Raw genomic sequence first — 16,023 nt, forward strand, 5'->3', positions numbered from 1 at the left:
ACTACAGATTCATCCGTGCAGCACTCCGTGAAGAAAGGGCTGCCATTCCCGAAGAAACCTTCCAGCACCTGATTGAACGTATGCCTGCGAGAGTGGAAGCTAAGGGTGACCAACACCATATCGAATTCCAGCATTACCGATGAAGGACGCCACGAACTTGTAAGTCATTTTCAGCCAGGTGTCGGGATACCTTTGATCCCATAGTGTATCAGCGCACACTTTGCTGCAAAGTGAAAATTTCATTCTATGGGACACTATTTTTCAAAACAGTTACCAAGTCTCTATTAATAACGGTCGGAACGTCCTACCAATCGTTCAGTTCCTCAACGATAAAAACCCACTCCTTGGTCACGGAAACGTTCGAGATCTGCTGTGTGAACGCCCTCATCTGCGACTGCTGCGAATCAACTCCTCGACAGCCTGGACTTTGTCGGTTGTAGTCAATGTTGGTGACATTCCTTCCTGGCCAGCATCACCCACGTCCATGCTGCCTTCGTCAAACTGAAACATTCCACTACGGTTGGAGACGACATTATGTGTTCCACATAGCTTCAGAATTTCGCGGTGAATCTGGGTGAATCTCAGGCTTCTGCGCGCAAGAATCGTAATGTCTCGCTTACTTCACGTTTCCAGTTGCCGCGCCATTTCACCCCTACATTGTGATGCACCTGTTACTCGTATCACAGCAAAACTTCGTTTGGAGGAAGGCCGGAACATGTACACTCCTCTGATCATGCGTCACTCTTGTTATGCGGTGGTCTCAGCCGTGCAATGACACGTGTTAATTACTTTGTGAAGTCCTCTCATATAAAGGGTGGTCCATTGATCGTGACCGTGCCAAATATCTCACGAAATAAGCGTCAAACGAAAAAACTACAAAGAACGAAACTTCTGTAGCTTGAAGGGGGAAACCAGGTGGCGTTTTGGTTGGCCCGCTAGATGGCGCTGCCATAGGTCAAACGGATACACATGCGGTTTTTTTAAAAGTAGGAACCCCCATTTTTTATTACATATTCGTGTAGTACGTAAAGAAATATGAATGTTTTTGTTGGACCACTGTTTTCGCTTTGTGATAGGTGGCTCTGTAATAGTCACTAACATATGGCTCACAATTTTAGACGAACAGTTGGTAACGGGTAGGTTTTTTAAATTAAAATGCAGAACGTAGGTACGTTTGAACATTTTATTTCGGATGTTCCAATGCGATACATGTACCTTTGTGAACATATTATTTCTGAGAACACATGCTGTTCCAGAGTGATTACCTGTAAATACCACATTAATGCAATAAATGCTCAAAAATAATGTCCGTCAACCTCAATGCATTTGGCAATACGTGTAACGACATTCCTCTCAACAGCGAGTAGTTCGCCTTCCGTAATGTTGGCACATGCATTGACAATGCGCTGACACATGTTGTCAGGCGTTGTCGGTGGATTACGACAGCAAATATGCTTCAACTTTCCCCACAGAAAGAAAACCGGGGACGTCAGATCCGGCGAACGTGCGGGCCATTGTATGGTGCTTCGACGACCAATCCACCTGTCATGAAATACGCTATTCAATACCGCTTCAACCGCACGCGAGCTATGTGCCGGACATCCATCACGTTGGAAGTACATCGCCGTTCTGTCATGCAGTGAAACATCTTTTAGTAACATGTGTAGAACATTACGTAGGAAATCAGCATACATTGCACCATTTAGATAGCCATCGATAAAATGGGGGCCAATTATCCATCCTCCCGTTATGCTGCACCATATATTAACCCGCCAAGGTCGCTGATGTTCCAGTTGTCGCAGCCATCGTGGATTTTCCGTTGCCCAATAGTGCATATAATGCTGGTTTACGTTACCACTGTTGGTGAATGATGCTTCGTCGCTAAACAGAACGCGTGCAAAAAATCTGCCATCGTCCCGTAATTTCTCTTTTGCCCAGTGGCAGAACTGTACACGACGTTCAAAGTCGTCGCCATGCAATTCCGTGCATATAAATATGGTACGGGTGCAGTCGATGTTGATGTAGCATTCTCAACACCGACGTTTTTGAGATTCCCGATTCTCGCGCAATTTGTCTGCTACTGATTTTCGGATTAGCCGCGATAGCAGCTAAAACACCTACGTGGGCATCATTATTTGTCGCAGGTCGTGGTTGACGTTTCACATGTGGCTGAACACTTCCTGTTTCCTTAAATAACGTAACTATCCGGCGAACGGTCCGGACACTTGGATGATATCGTCCAGGATACCGATCAGCATACATAGCACACGCCCGTTGGGCATTTTTATCACAATAGCCATACATCAACACGATATCGACCTTTTCCGCAATTGGAAAACGGTTCATTTTAACACGGGTAATGTATCACGAAGTAAATACCGTCCGCACTGGCGGAATGTTACGTGATACCACGTACTTATACGTTTGTTACTATTACAGCGCCATCTATCACAAAGCGAAAAAAGTGGTCCAACTAAAACATTCATATTTCTTTACGTACTACACGAATATGTAATAAAAATGGGGGTTCCTATGTAAAAAAAAAACGCAGTTGATATCCGTTTGATATATGGCAGCGCCATCTAGCGGGCCAACCATAGCGCCATCTGGTTTCCCCCTTCAAGCTAGACGAGTTTCGTTCTTTGTAATTTTTTCGTGAGATATTTTTCCCGGTCACCATCAATGGACCACCCTGTATACTCGAAGTCTGTGTATCGTTTTCCTCCCTTAGTGATATCCTGGATAACCACAAAACTTTTAATATTAGGATTGCTGCAACACTGCTCCCAGTAATGAAATGCGTAACTTCATGTTTCTTGACTCTTCTGAAGGTCTTCAGCTGCTTTCTTCCATGTGTCTTCCATGTACCACGTATTTAGCTGTAAAGTCTGTCCCCAAATTTGATATATTGTTATGATCCAATTATTCCTGACAGACAACACAGGCCGGCAGGCCATTAAGTTCTAAATAAACGCGGAAGTCTTGGTCCACTCGACTTTCAATGTACTGTGTTTGTCTTCAGCTTTTCTTTGTTTCTTCTTTGCAGCGATGTCAAACAGTGCACCTAAAACCCCTTGTTTTTGCAGTAACAAAGCCACCAACACAAAATAATTCTATTGCTTAAATTGGTGACAAAAATACCGTTAGCATCTGCAGCTGGGTGGAATAATACAGGTAATTTCATGTTTCGAGTAGGTACTTTAGCCGGCCGTGCCCAACTCTCGGACGCGACTAGCACTAAACACTGCATAGTGAGACGGCTGACTGGCTCACTCAACACCAACGCTGTGCGTGGAGGCCGACTGTAATTTCGTGGCCTTTAAATGCGCAGAACGGCAGCGAGTAGAGAAGAAAGCGGCGCTGGGAGAACTTGGAGGGGAGTCATTACGCTTCAGACTGAGGCAGGTAGAATTGCCAACCGCAGGGGTGTGGCTTTTAAGTACAATGGTATTGTTTCCTGCGGGGACACGCATTCAGTTGTAGTGCACTGTAAAACACGATGCAAAGATACGACTTGACGATACGCGTTGACATTTTATCTTTCTGTAAATGTATGTGGGTGCCCGCAAGCGGTATTTCGTAGGACAGCCACGCTCAAGGGACCAAAAAGCCACATGTGGTTCTCGATCCGCTGTTTGCCGATCTCCGCTTTATTGGTAGACCAACTACTGTACTGAATGCATGACGTCAGCCATTTGTCAAAGTGACGTTACGTTTATTTAAAACCTTTTTTGTTCGCCAAATCAGATATTAAAACATAAAGAACACAGTAACGTTTATGAACGGTAAATATCTTATACCAGCGAAGAAGCAATCCAGTCCTATGTGCTGGGTAGATTCCGACGTAATGCCACATTTTAAATTGCAGCGAGCTGAACGAGCAGCGGCGATAATTGGTGTGAGACTTGTCAGCTCTTTTTAGTGGTCTCCTTCGAATCTTTCGCATCTATAGAAATGGTAGTGGAGTCCATCGTAATTGCTTAGCTGTGACCAGCTGATCGAGACGGACACAGCTGACGCCGTGGCGTATTGAATTATGTGGTGCCTTATGCCGTGACTTCTGCTTATGACTCTCGTGACAAGCAAATACGGTGTAATAAGGCACTTAAGTATTAACGACCCTTCCAAGACGAGTTGTTTTTGGTATAATTTGGTGCATCTTGTTTCACCTTGTGATAGCACTTCCTCTCAAACTCTGTTCTATTAAAACCATATAATATGTAACTTCTGTGAACTAGTTTCTTATCTTTAACTTCGCGTATGTCTATGCTGTAATCCTGAATAGTGTAGGTAGTGTAATTACAAAAACGCCATCTGGTAAGAATGAACCGCCAGAAATATCTCAAACTCTATACCGTATTTCAGTTAACATTTACCAAGTTAATTAGAATAGGTAAAACGGTAGGCTAAATAAGCTGCCCTGTGAAAATTACATCGCGCAGCGCAGCGGACAGTGCTGCAATGCCTGACGTCACAGTACGTGACTCGTAATTCCAACACACAAAACCAACAGAAAAAAGTGCTTCATGAAATTACAAAACGAATTTCGAAAGAATAAATAAATAAAATGTCTCCCAATAATTGCCTGTGATTCTATGTAAGCAATCGACGAAATAGAATTCCAGACGCTGAGTGATACACACGCGAATGTAACACTGCTCTGTAAGAATGTCTGTGCATAAGAAACGAAATGTAAACTGATCTTTGCCTGAACTGAACCTGATAACAACTTTGAAATGCAACGCACAACTCTGGATGTTTTAAGTGTGTCCTGACTGTAGTTTTAAAGTGGCACTGACAAATTTAAGTGGCTCAACTGTGATATCGGAAGTCAATACTGCTGGAAGTGATGAACGTAAAAATAGAGTGCAGCAGCAAACGGCTAAATGAAAGAAAATCCTACTGCATCGCAATGCAGTGACGTGCAGCACTGCTAATCACATTAAGCTTCGCCTTTACTTTTTTGTGACTGGCTTCCGCTCAGTGCACCGCAACAACACACACAATCAAAAATAAAATTCCTGAGGATGCGATGAAGGATATTGTATTAGTGAATAATGTAAAAAGACTAGCATTCAAGACTTATATTGAAACACTTACACCTTCCTTACCAACTACACCCATCTTTACAAAATTTGCTTCTTATTACAAATACAACTCTCGCATGAAATTAATTATCGAGCTGGTGAAGGAGTGGTAAATCTGTAACTTCTGACTGCAAGCCATGTGAACAGATAACTTTATTATTTATGTCTGAACAGTAAAACTAACCAACCTGAAGCAATGAAGAAATCCCACCACATTTTTGCATTTTCCAACCATCCTAAATCGCGCGCAGTCAATAAATGCAGCAACAAATATTGCCTGTAAGTCTTCACAATTCTCAAATTTTAACCAGATCATATTTCCAAAATTCAATATCCTCAGTGCACGGAAGTACCCAAAGGGACGCTCCAGGGGGCCCGGAAGCCCCCTATCACCTAAATGAGATTACACATGACTTTGCTGCCATGGTGCGAAATGGAAAGATATTTTGATTTTAAATCACACGACGAAAAAAGGGATATGCACTATCAATAATCGCCGGCCAGGGTGGCCGAGCGGTTCTAGGCGCTACAGCCTGGAACCGCGCGGCCGCTACGGTCGCTGGTTCGAATCCTGCATGGATGTGTGTGCTGTCCTTAGGTTAGTTAGATTTAAGTAGTTCTAAGTTCTAGGGGACTGATGACCTCAGAAGTTAAGTCCCATAGTGCTCAGAGCCATTTGAACCATTTGAACTATCAATAATCAACAAGACTCGATAGATTTGAACTATCGATAGCGCTGTCGGCTGCCGCCCATCCATAATTTAGCCGAGACCAACTACTGTACGTTGTGGATCTCACTTGAACTCCGATGCTGTTTTGTTAATCATTTCAGTTCCTACTTGCACCTGTCTTTTTTGCTTGTTTGCTGTGTGATGTTGTTATTGTTGCCAATTATGGACAAGTTTGTGACAAGAAAGTAGAGGAAAATCGATTTTGATTCGTTCACTAGCGCTATGTATTTAACATAGCAAATACTCTCTACTACAATAGCCCAATTACCTATCTGTAGCAGTTTGATGTTAGCACTGGAGTCGCTATTTGGAGGCAGGTAGAACTTTGAAGTTGCAACATTTCAGTATTTCACAAGGCAGCTATGTGGAAAACATCATTACAAATAATACGAAATTAAAGTCAATGAATAAAAAATACACCTGGATTTCCCTATGTCGTCCAAAAATCGCTCTGATCGACAAAAATATCGCCCAAACGGCGATGGTTGCATTTCCTTAAAAAATGTGCCCAAAATTCTATCATTAGTAGTCCAAATGGCAAAATATAACCCGATATGATCACCTGGGTGGCACTCAGCTATGAAAACCAGTTCCGATGCGGAACGATGGGGGCCGGTTTCTGGAGAGCGGAAGGGGTATGTGATAAGAGTGCATTCTATAGTTCGCTCGTTTTGAGCGGGCTGGTTGAATTCGTCTGAGCCGATGGAGATTTGCATCCCCACCCCCATTCGTCCAGAAACTATTTACCCTCATCGTGCCGTCTTCAAATTCTCTGAAGTAAAGAAAGGTGTCTTCTTCATGTATTATAAAGCCAACTAGCGAGAAAATTTTCAAGACTATTAGGTCTGAAAATCATGTCGCAAAGATTTTTTTTAATTTTTTAGCAGTAGTAGTAGTTCTGGGGGTGAGGGGGACTGCAGCCCCATAGCCACCTTCCTCTGTCATTGATATTCACACTAGAAAGCGGCTGGCGATCGTTATTTTGGACTATGTAACTGTGAATAAAGATGGCTCACTTGTGGAACAGTGGGTATATCATGTCTTTACGTTTTAATACAAGAACGATGTTCTACTGTGATATGTCTTATTCCTAATATCCGTGGATCAGTGAGTTCAACCGTCGCAACTCTAACGTATTTGTAAACAAACGTCATATAAACGACATCGTGTGTTGTACATCGACGGAACAGTTTATTAGCGTCAAAGAATGTATAATCGTATTACACTGAGGTCGCATACATTAGAAGTCTAGTTGACATCAATGCATGAATCATTTTTAAGGTCCCAAAACTGTAACACGTAGTATTTGTGCATTTCGTTTCATTTTATAAACGGATTTGGTTGTTATTTAAAAAGAAGTTCTTGATTACTTAAGCAAATTGAAGAATTTCTAGCCGCGCGGGATTAGCCGAGCGGTCTCAAGCGCTGCAGTCATGGACTGTGCGGCTGGTCCCGGCGGAGGTTCGAGTCCTCCTTCGGGAATGGGTGTGTGTGTGTTTGTCCTTAACATAATTTAGGTTAAGTAGTGTGTAAGCTTAGGGACTGATGACCTTAGCAGTTACGTCCCATAAGATTTCACAAATATCTGAACATTTTTTGAAGAATTTCTATGAAATGAAAGATATTTTAATAAAATTTTAGACTGAACTGAGGAACTTGGGGTGCTTTGCTGTACTGAAGGAATTTGACCTGGTATCGTACAAGACGTAAATTTAAATACAAGGATAGCCGTTGTCGAAAGAAATTTGAACCCGTCTGACTTTGTATGTTATTCAACCCACCGTTAAGAATCTTCTGGTCTGTGATAGTGAACATCATATTAGAAAGTTGAGCTGTGTTTTGTTAGACAAGAGGCAATGCATTACACTAAAATTTTAATTCGTTTGGCAATAAAGTGATCAAACTGCCAAAATAAAGAAGAAATTAATTGTGCGTTTAGGTGAATATGTTTCACCTTTTTAAGAATGGGTTTTCTTGCTTCTGTTTATAGACGTAATACAATTTGTACGAAACCCTATCGAGAGCAAATTATGTACATGAAATTAAAAAATAAACGTTTTTTCATAATAACTGAAAAACATGAGCCTTTTTAAGGTCCTGTTTAACAAATCGGACACCGCCTTTGACAAAATCCTGTCTATGTCCTTGCCCTTTATCCTTACCTCTGTGCTCTGCAAACTATTTCCAGACCTCTCAGTAGTGTGACCAACACACCTTACTCATCACAAAACATAGTCTGACACAGGCTGTGATGCTACTGCAACAATAATGCTACTGAAAGCCAAAGATCATATCGCTTGTACTCAGAATATCCCTGGCGTAACATATACTGGCGGAATTAAAGCTGTGAGGACGGGGCGTGAGTCGTGCTTGGGTAGCTCAGTCGGTAGAGCACTTGCCCGCGAAAAGTAAAGGTCCCGAGTTCGAGTCTCAGTCCGGCATACAGTTTTAATCTGCCAGGAAGTTTCATATCAGCGCACACTCCGCTGTAGAGTGGAAATTTCATTCTATACTGAAGATTAATGTGCGGTTCTGGCGCTGCAGTCCGGAACCACGGGACTGCTACGTCGCAGGTTCGAATCCTGCCTCGGGCATGGGTGTGTGTGATGTCCTTAGGTTAGGTAGGTTTAAGTAGTTCTAAGTTCTAGGGGACTTATGACCTAAGATGTTGAGTCCCATAGTTCTCAGAGCCATTTGAACCCATTTGAAGATTACTGTTTAAAAAATATCCAGAATACAAATATGTACGACTCATCGAATGAAACTATGGAGCTCATGTCACATTCCTTGAATATCAAAAATGAACTAGAAACCTTACAAACACAGTATTGTCACGATGTATTTGTGTTTCAACTTTTGCGAGTCATAAACAACGCTAGACTGCTCCCACGTTACCAGCGACTAGCTTTTTGCTCACGGCTATACTCGTGTACGCATATGTCAGATAATCGCACACAAATGCATTACACGCGTTCCGCGCATGTTTCATCTGTATCTACACCGAATGTCGCCCTGCAGTTTCATTGCACACTTCTAAAGTATTGCAAGTCAACTAAATACAGGAAAACAAGTACTAACAGATTGTTTTCGAACATTTTTACATGTCTCCCCTTCTCATCTCCACCCTCACCTCCATGGGTAGTGGGGGGTATCTTACACCCACTACATATTCACGCTGAAAGTGAGTCATGTATATCCCAAATTTGCTTGAAATTGTCGCGGACATTCCCACTGTTTGTTTTTACATCATTGCTTTTCACCTCTAACCTCGTGGGGGTAATGGGTTATCTTATCGTTACACTAATTTTTCCATATAGCGAATGATACATGTGCCCGACCACATGTTGCCAAGATTGTTTTGTGTACGCTGCAGAAGTATAGCTGGAAGCCTTTACAGGTCCTCCAGACAGTCCCTATTTCTCCCCATGCGATTTCCATATTTTCGATGTCCTGAAGAAAGACAAACATGGCTGTCGATTTGATACGAACAAAGAGATGTACGCCTGGGTGCAGTCATGGTTCCGTAGGCAACTGCAAACATTTTTCCATGAAGCCACTGACCATCTTATCTCACAGCAGGACAAATGTATTAACGGTTATGGCGATTACTTTTGAAATGATAAACAGTTTACTTACTTTTCTCTCACCTGTCTCATTTTCATTTGACTGTCCGCTATACATACAATATTTTTATGATTATATATGTAAATAGACTGGATGTTATTAAATGATGCAGACGAAAACAGGCCTATCAAAACTATAAAAATATAATTTATGTTTTATTTTGTCGGTCAAGAATTCCGCAGCACCTTTTTACACAAAATAAATAATGAATAGAGTCCCCACTGTTGCACTTTGACTACTTGTACTTACATGGTCTAATATACACTCCTGGAAATTGAAATAAGAACACCGTGAATTCATTGTCCCAGGAAGGGGAAACTTTATTGACACATTCCTGGGGTCAGATACATCACATGATCACACTGACAGAACCACAGGCACATAGACACAGGCAACAGAGCATGCACAATGTCGGCACTAGTACAGTGTATATCCACCTTTCGCAGCAATGCAGCCTGCTATTCTCCCATGGAGACGATCGTAGAGATGCTGGATGTAGTCCTGTGGAAAGGCTTGCCATGCCATTTCCACCTGGCGCCTCAGTTGGACCAGCGTTCGTGCTGGACGTGCAGACCGCGTGAGACGACGCTTCATCCAGTCCCAAACATGCTCAATGGGGGACAGATCCGGAGATCTTGCTGGCCAGGGTAGTTGACTTACACCTTCTAGAGCACGTTGGGTGGCACGGGGTCATGCGGACGTGCATTGTCCTGTTGGAACAGCAAGTTCCCTTGCCGGTCTAGGAATGGTAGAACGATGGGTTCGATGGCGGTTTGGATGTACCGTGCACTATTCAGTGTCCCCTCGACGATCACCAGTGGTGTACGGCCAGTGTAGGAGATCGCTCCCCACACCATGATGCCGGGTGTTGGCCCTGTGTGCCTCGGTCGTATGCAGTCCTGATTGTGGCGCTCACCTGCACGGCGCCAAACACGCATACGACCATCATTGGCACCAAGGCAGAAGCGACTCTCATCGCTGAAGACGACACGTCTCCATTCGTCCCTCCATTCACGCCTGTCGCGACACCACTGGAGGCGGGCTGCACGATGTTGGGGCGTGAGCGGAAGACGGCCTAACGGTGTGCGGGACCGTAGCCCAGCTTCATGGAGACGGTTGCGAATGGTCCTCGCCGATACCCCAGGAGCAACAGTGTCCCTAATTTGCTGGGAAGTGGCGGTGCGGTCCCCTACGGCACTGCGTAGCATCCTACGGTCTTGGCGTGCATCCGTGCGTCGCTGCGGTCCGGTCCCAGGTCGACGGGCACGTGCACCTTCCGCCGACCACTGGCGACAACATCGATGTGCTGTGGAGACCTCACGCCTCACGTGTTGAGCAATTCGGCGGTACGTCCATCCGGCCTACCGCATGCCCACTATACGCCCTCGCTCAAAGTCCGTCAACTGCACATACGGTTCACGTCCACGCTGTCGCGGCATGCTACCAGTGTTAAAGACTGCGATGGAGCTCCGTATGCCACGGCAAACTGGCTGACACTGACGGCGGCGGTGCACAAATGCTGCGCAGCTAGCGCCATTCGACGGCCAACACCGCGGTTCCTGGTGTGTCCGCTGTGCCGTGCGTGTGATCATTGCTTGTACAGCCCTCTCGCAGTGTCCGGAGCAAGTATGGTGGGTCTGACACACCGGTGTCAATGTGTTCTTTTTTCCATTTCCAGGAGTGTATTATCCTCAGTGAATTTGTAATAACGTTTAGTGAGGCAGATTGACGGAAAGATCAAGACGGCAGACAAATATAGTGAAATGTGTCTGTGGTGTTTATCAGCCACAAACTGTCAAAACTTGGATGATGAATGAGCAAAGCCAGCACCACTGAAGTCGACAATGTCCTTAACGTAGGAGATGGTCTTTTAACGCGCTGTCTAATCGAAGGGCACTTGACTCCTTCTGGCTAGTGATGCACAGCTATTTCCTCAATTTCAGAAACCTCGCGATATCCTCGCAGCAGTGACTGCCGCCTGCTATTCAGTGACACAGGAGAAACAACTCGTAGAAATGCGTAACCAGATCCTCTTCTCCTTTCACGTACAATGGCAGTCGGAAGAGACGAATGAGTCCAAATGGGTCTAATAAGCAGTTGTGAAATTTATTCGCTTTCGCTGCTTACGCTTACTTTTGGCAGCACAAATATTTGCTAGTTAACTTGAATTCAAAACGCAGTTCGTGTCATGTGTCTGTGTACAGGTCCATCGCACTTGCGATTTCCCATGTATAGTCTAAGATAGGTTCGTAGGTTGTTTTATTTATTTATTTATTTAAATAAATTGTATTTGTGGTGACAGGCAATAATGGGCTTCAGGAGCCCTTAGCAGACGTACTGTGACGTCGTAGTTTTTATGAACATCCAGTTAGTTTTATTGGCAGATGTTGTCTTACAGGCTTCTTGTAAGATGTAAAGTGGGAACTTAAAGCGATTTCCTAGCCGGGGGTTGGCGACGCCTATGTCTTGCACTTGGGGTAAGAGCTTGATTTATTTATTTCTTGTGTGATGTTTTGATCGTGTCCATTTGGGTGGCTATGTGCACATTGTGTGTACGTTCCCAGGGGTAGGGGGTGGGGGTCGCTCAAAATCCAGCATAGGTGTTTGTTTTCGAGTGTCTGGAGGGCTGCTGTCGCGTGCTGTGCTGTCATACTGAAGGGCCGGTAGAGTGATCACCTTACATAGCGGTATTTAAGTGGTGTGGTGGAGCTCGCACTGATGAAGGAAGTCAACGCTAGAGCCATTTGTAGTTACCTCTTCCGTTTCGCCTGGATATGGGCGTGGAGAAAGAGTGAAAGATAACACCTAGGTAGCGTATATGTGGAGACCACTGCATTCGGTGTCCTTGCATCTGGACGGGTTCCACTCTCGGTCGGCGTTTTGGAAAGTGTACCATCTTTGACTTGTCTGCATTTAGTTAGACTTTATTAGACTTGCACCAAAAGACTAAGTTGTATATATTTTGTATGTCTATCCATCTCATTGGAGATCTGAGGGACTTCGGCCGTTCACTTGTGTAATAAAATGGAACATCCACAGCCGTCCTTACTATGTTATTTATTATATGGCTACCAGTTTCGGTGCTTCAGAACACCATCTTCAGGCCTTAACCAACTACCAAGTCGTTGGTAGTTGATTCTTGGAGACACATCATCTTGTTACAGTTAGTCTGCAAAAAACAGTTCATAGATGTGGGCCACTGATGAATCGTGTACAGGATTCGAGTTAAAACCCTCAGCGTCAGTTAAGTCCTGAACATGGTGCACTGAAGCAGCGAAACTGGTAGCTAAATACTAAATAACATAGTAAGGACGGCTGTGGGTGATCCACTTTATTACAACTTGTCTATCTGTCGCTGTAGAGGGGAAGTGTTGGCACACTATCGCCTATCGCGTGTGAGAGTAGCTTCAGTCGGCAAACTGTGCAAGGAGGACGCTGTCTGTTCGAGGTGAGTCAGACGCCTCTGGCGAATGCCGGAGACAGGATATGTTCTTCACAGCATGGAGTAAGGTGGCGTTGTGGTATGACTCTGGGCTCGACTGGATGGCGGTTCAAATACCTGTCCCTCTATCAAAGTATAGGTTCCTCCGATTTCCCTAAATCGCTTAAGGCGAATATCAGGATAACTCGTTTCAAAGAGCAGGGCCGATTTTCTTCCCCAATCAACATTTACATAAATACTCCCCAAGCTACTATACTTTGCATGGCGCAGGGCACCATATACCAACGGTAGTCATTCTCTTTCTTATTCCATTCCAAAGTGGACCCACGGAAAAACGACAGTCTAGACCCTTCCCTCTGGACCCTGGTTTGTCTTGTTTTCGCGATCCTTGCTCGAGGTTTATGTTAGTGGCAGTAGAACCGTTCTGCAATCGGTCATATATACTATTTCTTCAAACTTCTACAATAGTGTTTGCCGAAAATAACGTCTTGTTCCGTTCAGAGGTCTGATTTCAATTTACAGATCATTTTCGTAATAATCACGTGTTGATCGAACATACCAGTAACAAATCTGGTGGCACGCGTCTAAATTGCTTCAATGTCTTCCTTTAACGCGACCTGGTGGGGAACGTAATCACTCGGCGCTACTCAAGAATAGGTTACAACAGCTTTCTACTCGCGGTCTTCCTTATAGATGATCTGGCGACCTTCCTGGCTTCGCTAGGGTAGCACTAAGCGTTTACGGCCTGACGACTTCTCTGGCGTACCGAAATTCTGTTTGCAGTCCACTGCGTATAACTATGATAAAAATCAAAAACACAGTGTTAGGAAGTAGAATACCATTCCTTTCATTTAAATTCAACGATTTGAGGAGCACACGTCACTTGACGGCGTGCTGCAGCGCATAAAGGCGTCAGCGGACTTCCGGCACGCTACACGCTAACAATGCGAACCGTGCGTCAGAGGCGGAGCGGTAGCTCGCACCTGCCACCATTGCCACGAGTTGTCACTCCTAACGCCACTTCAATATGGAACAGATAACATTCGTGCTTTCTGAGAACTTTCCAACCCCAGTGCGAGTATCAAAATTCCTACAGTAGTTCCTGATAGTAGCCATCAAATGCAAACAGAAAATCGCAGCAGAGGACTGTAATTCATCATAGCTCAGTCAATTTGAACCAATACGAGGGTTGGAACTTAAATAGTGCTAACTATTTTCGAGGGGCGTTTGAAAAGTCCGTGCAATAATAAAAACTACTTACGTGTTTGGGGTAAACCTTCACCCAATGCTGTTCTAATTTGCTGATCCCATCCGAATAATAGGAATTGTCCAAGACTGCAAAATAGCTGTTAGTTGCTGCAATCACCACCTCGTTTGAATAAAATCTTTGTCCCGCCAGCCGTTTCTTCAAATTGGGAAACAAATAGTAGTCCGATGGAGCCAGGTCTGGAGAATAGGGGGGGGGGGGGGATGTGAAACGAGTAGGAATCCTATTTCCAAAAATTTTGAGACCACAACTGCTGAGGTGTGTGCTGGTGCATTGTCGTGAAGGAAAAGGACTTTTTTCGGTCCAATCTCCGGCGTTTTTCTTGCAGCTCGGCTTTCAAACGGTCCAATAACGATGACTAATACGTACCTGTAATAGTTTTACCCTTTTCCTTTTGCGAATCCCAAAAGACAGTCGCCATAACCTTTCCGGCCGAAGGAATGGTCTTCGCCTTTTTTGGTGCAGATTCTCCCTTGGCAACCCATTGTTTAGATTGCTGTTTAATCTCAGGAGTATAGTATGTATCCATGTTTCATCCACAGTGACGAAACGGCGCTTAAAGTCCTGCGGATTCTTCCTGAACAGCTGCAAACCATCCTTGCAACACTTCACACGATTACGTTTCTGGTCAAGCGTAAGCAATCGCGGAACCTATCTTGCGGATAGCTTTCTCATGTCCAAACGTTTATGCAAAATATTATGTACCCGTTCATTCGAGATGCCCACATAACTAGCAATCTCACGCACCTTAACTCTTCTGTCATCCATCACCATATCATGGATTTTATCCATGATTTCTGGAGTCTTAACCTCCACAGGGCGTCCAGAACGTTCAGCATCACTTGTACCCATATGGCCACTCCGAAAATTTTGAAACCACTTACAAACTGTTCTAATCGAAGGTGCAGAGTCACCGTAATGTTTACCAAACTTCTCTTTAGTTGCTGAGGCGTTTTGCCTTTCACAAAGTAATGTTTAATCACCACACGAATTTCTTTTTCATCCATTTTTTTTACAATCACTCGACTTCCTTGATTCACACGAATGCCGAACACAAAGAAATAGACCAATATGGCTGAAACTTGCTGTGCATTCTTTCCAAAGATGCTACTAACTAAACATGACCTCGATACGGCGCCGGTAGTGCCATCTCCCGAACTTTGCACGGACTTTTCAAACGCCCCTCGTATTCACAACCGATACAAGAGAGTTACATGTTTGCACCTGTTACTGTCCTTCAAAGTAATCACCAGCATTGTGTAGAACCCGTTGCCAGCGATGTGGAAGGCGTAGTATACCTTTAGCAGAGCCTGTTCTGTTGATGGTACGAATGGAGCGGTCTAAAGTTATGGTGATTCTCGTGTACGACTGTGATGGTGTTATCCTAACGCATTACGTTCCTCCACGGCACACCATCAGTGCACAGTATTACTGTTCGTTTTTGGAGCATCACCTGCGACCAGCTTTTTGAAAGAATCGGCGACACTTTCTGTGCAACCCACCCATCACTTAGCACGACAATGCGCGGGCGCATACAGCACAGGCTGTGGCTGCTCTGTTCGGTCGATGGGACTGAGAAGTATTGTGCTATCCACCATACTCCCCTGACTTAAGTCCTTGTGACTTTGATTTGATTCCGAAGATGAAGGAATCACTTCGTGGCATTCGCTTCAGAACTGTTCCAGTGATTTGACAGGCAGTAGACCGCTCCATTCACACCATCAACAGAACAGGCCCTGCTAACGGTATACTACGTCTTCCACATCGCTGGCAACTGGTTCTACACAACGCTGGTGACTACTTTGCAGGACAGTAACATGTGCAAGCATATAACTCTTTCGTATCGGTTGTGAATAAATAGCTGCCACTATT

At 44.3% G+C, this 16,023-nt stretch overlaps 1 protein-coding gene across 1 annotated transcript in view; it reads left to right on the forward strand.

Moving 5' to 3' along the window:
* LOC124776625 overlaps window positions 1–16,023 on the forward strand; it is a 323,277-nt gene that overhangs the window by 101,312 nt on the left and 205,942 nt on the right. The window lies entirely within an intron of this gene.

Source organism: Schistocerca piceifrons, chromosome 2 (assembly GCF_021461385.2).
Source record: "Schistocerca piceifrons isolate TAMUIC-IGC-003096 chromosome 2, iqSchPice1.1, whole genome shotgun sequence".
NCBI classification, from domain to species: Eukaryota; Metazoa; Arthropoda; class Insecta; order Orthoptera; family Acrididae; genus Schistocerca; species Schistocerca piceifrons.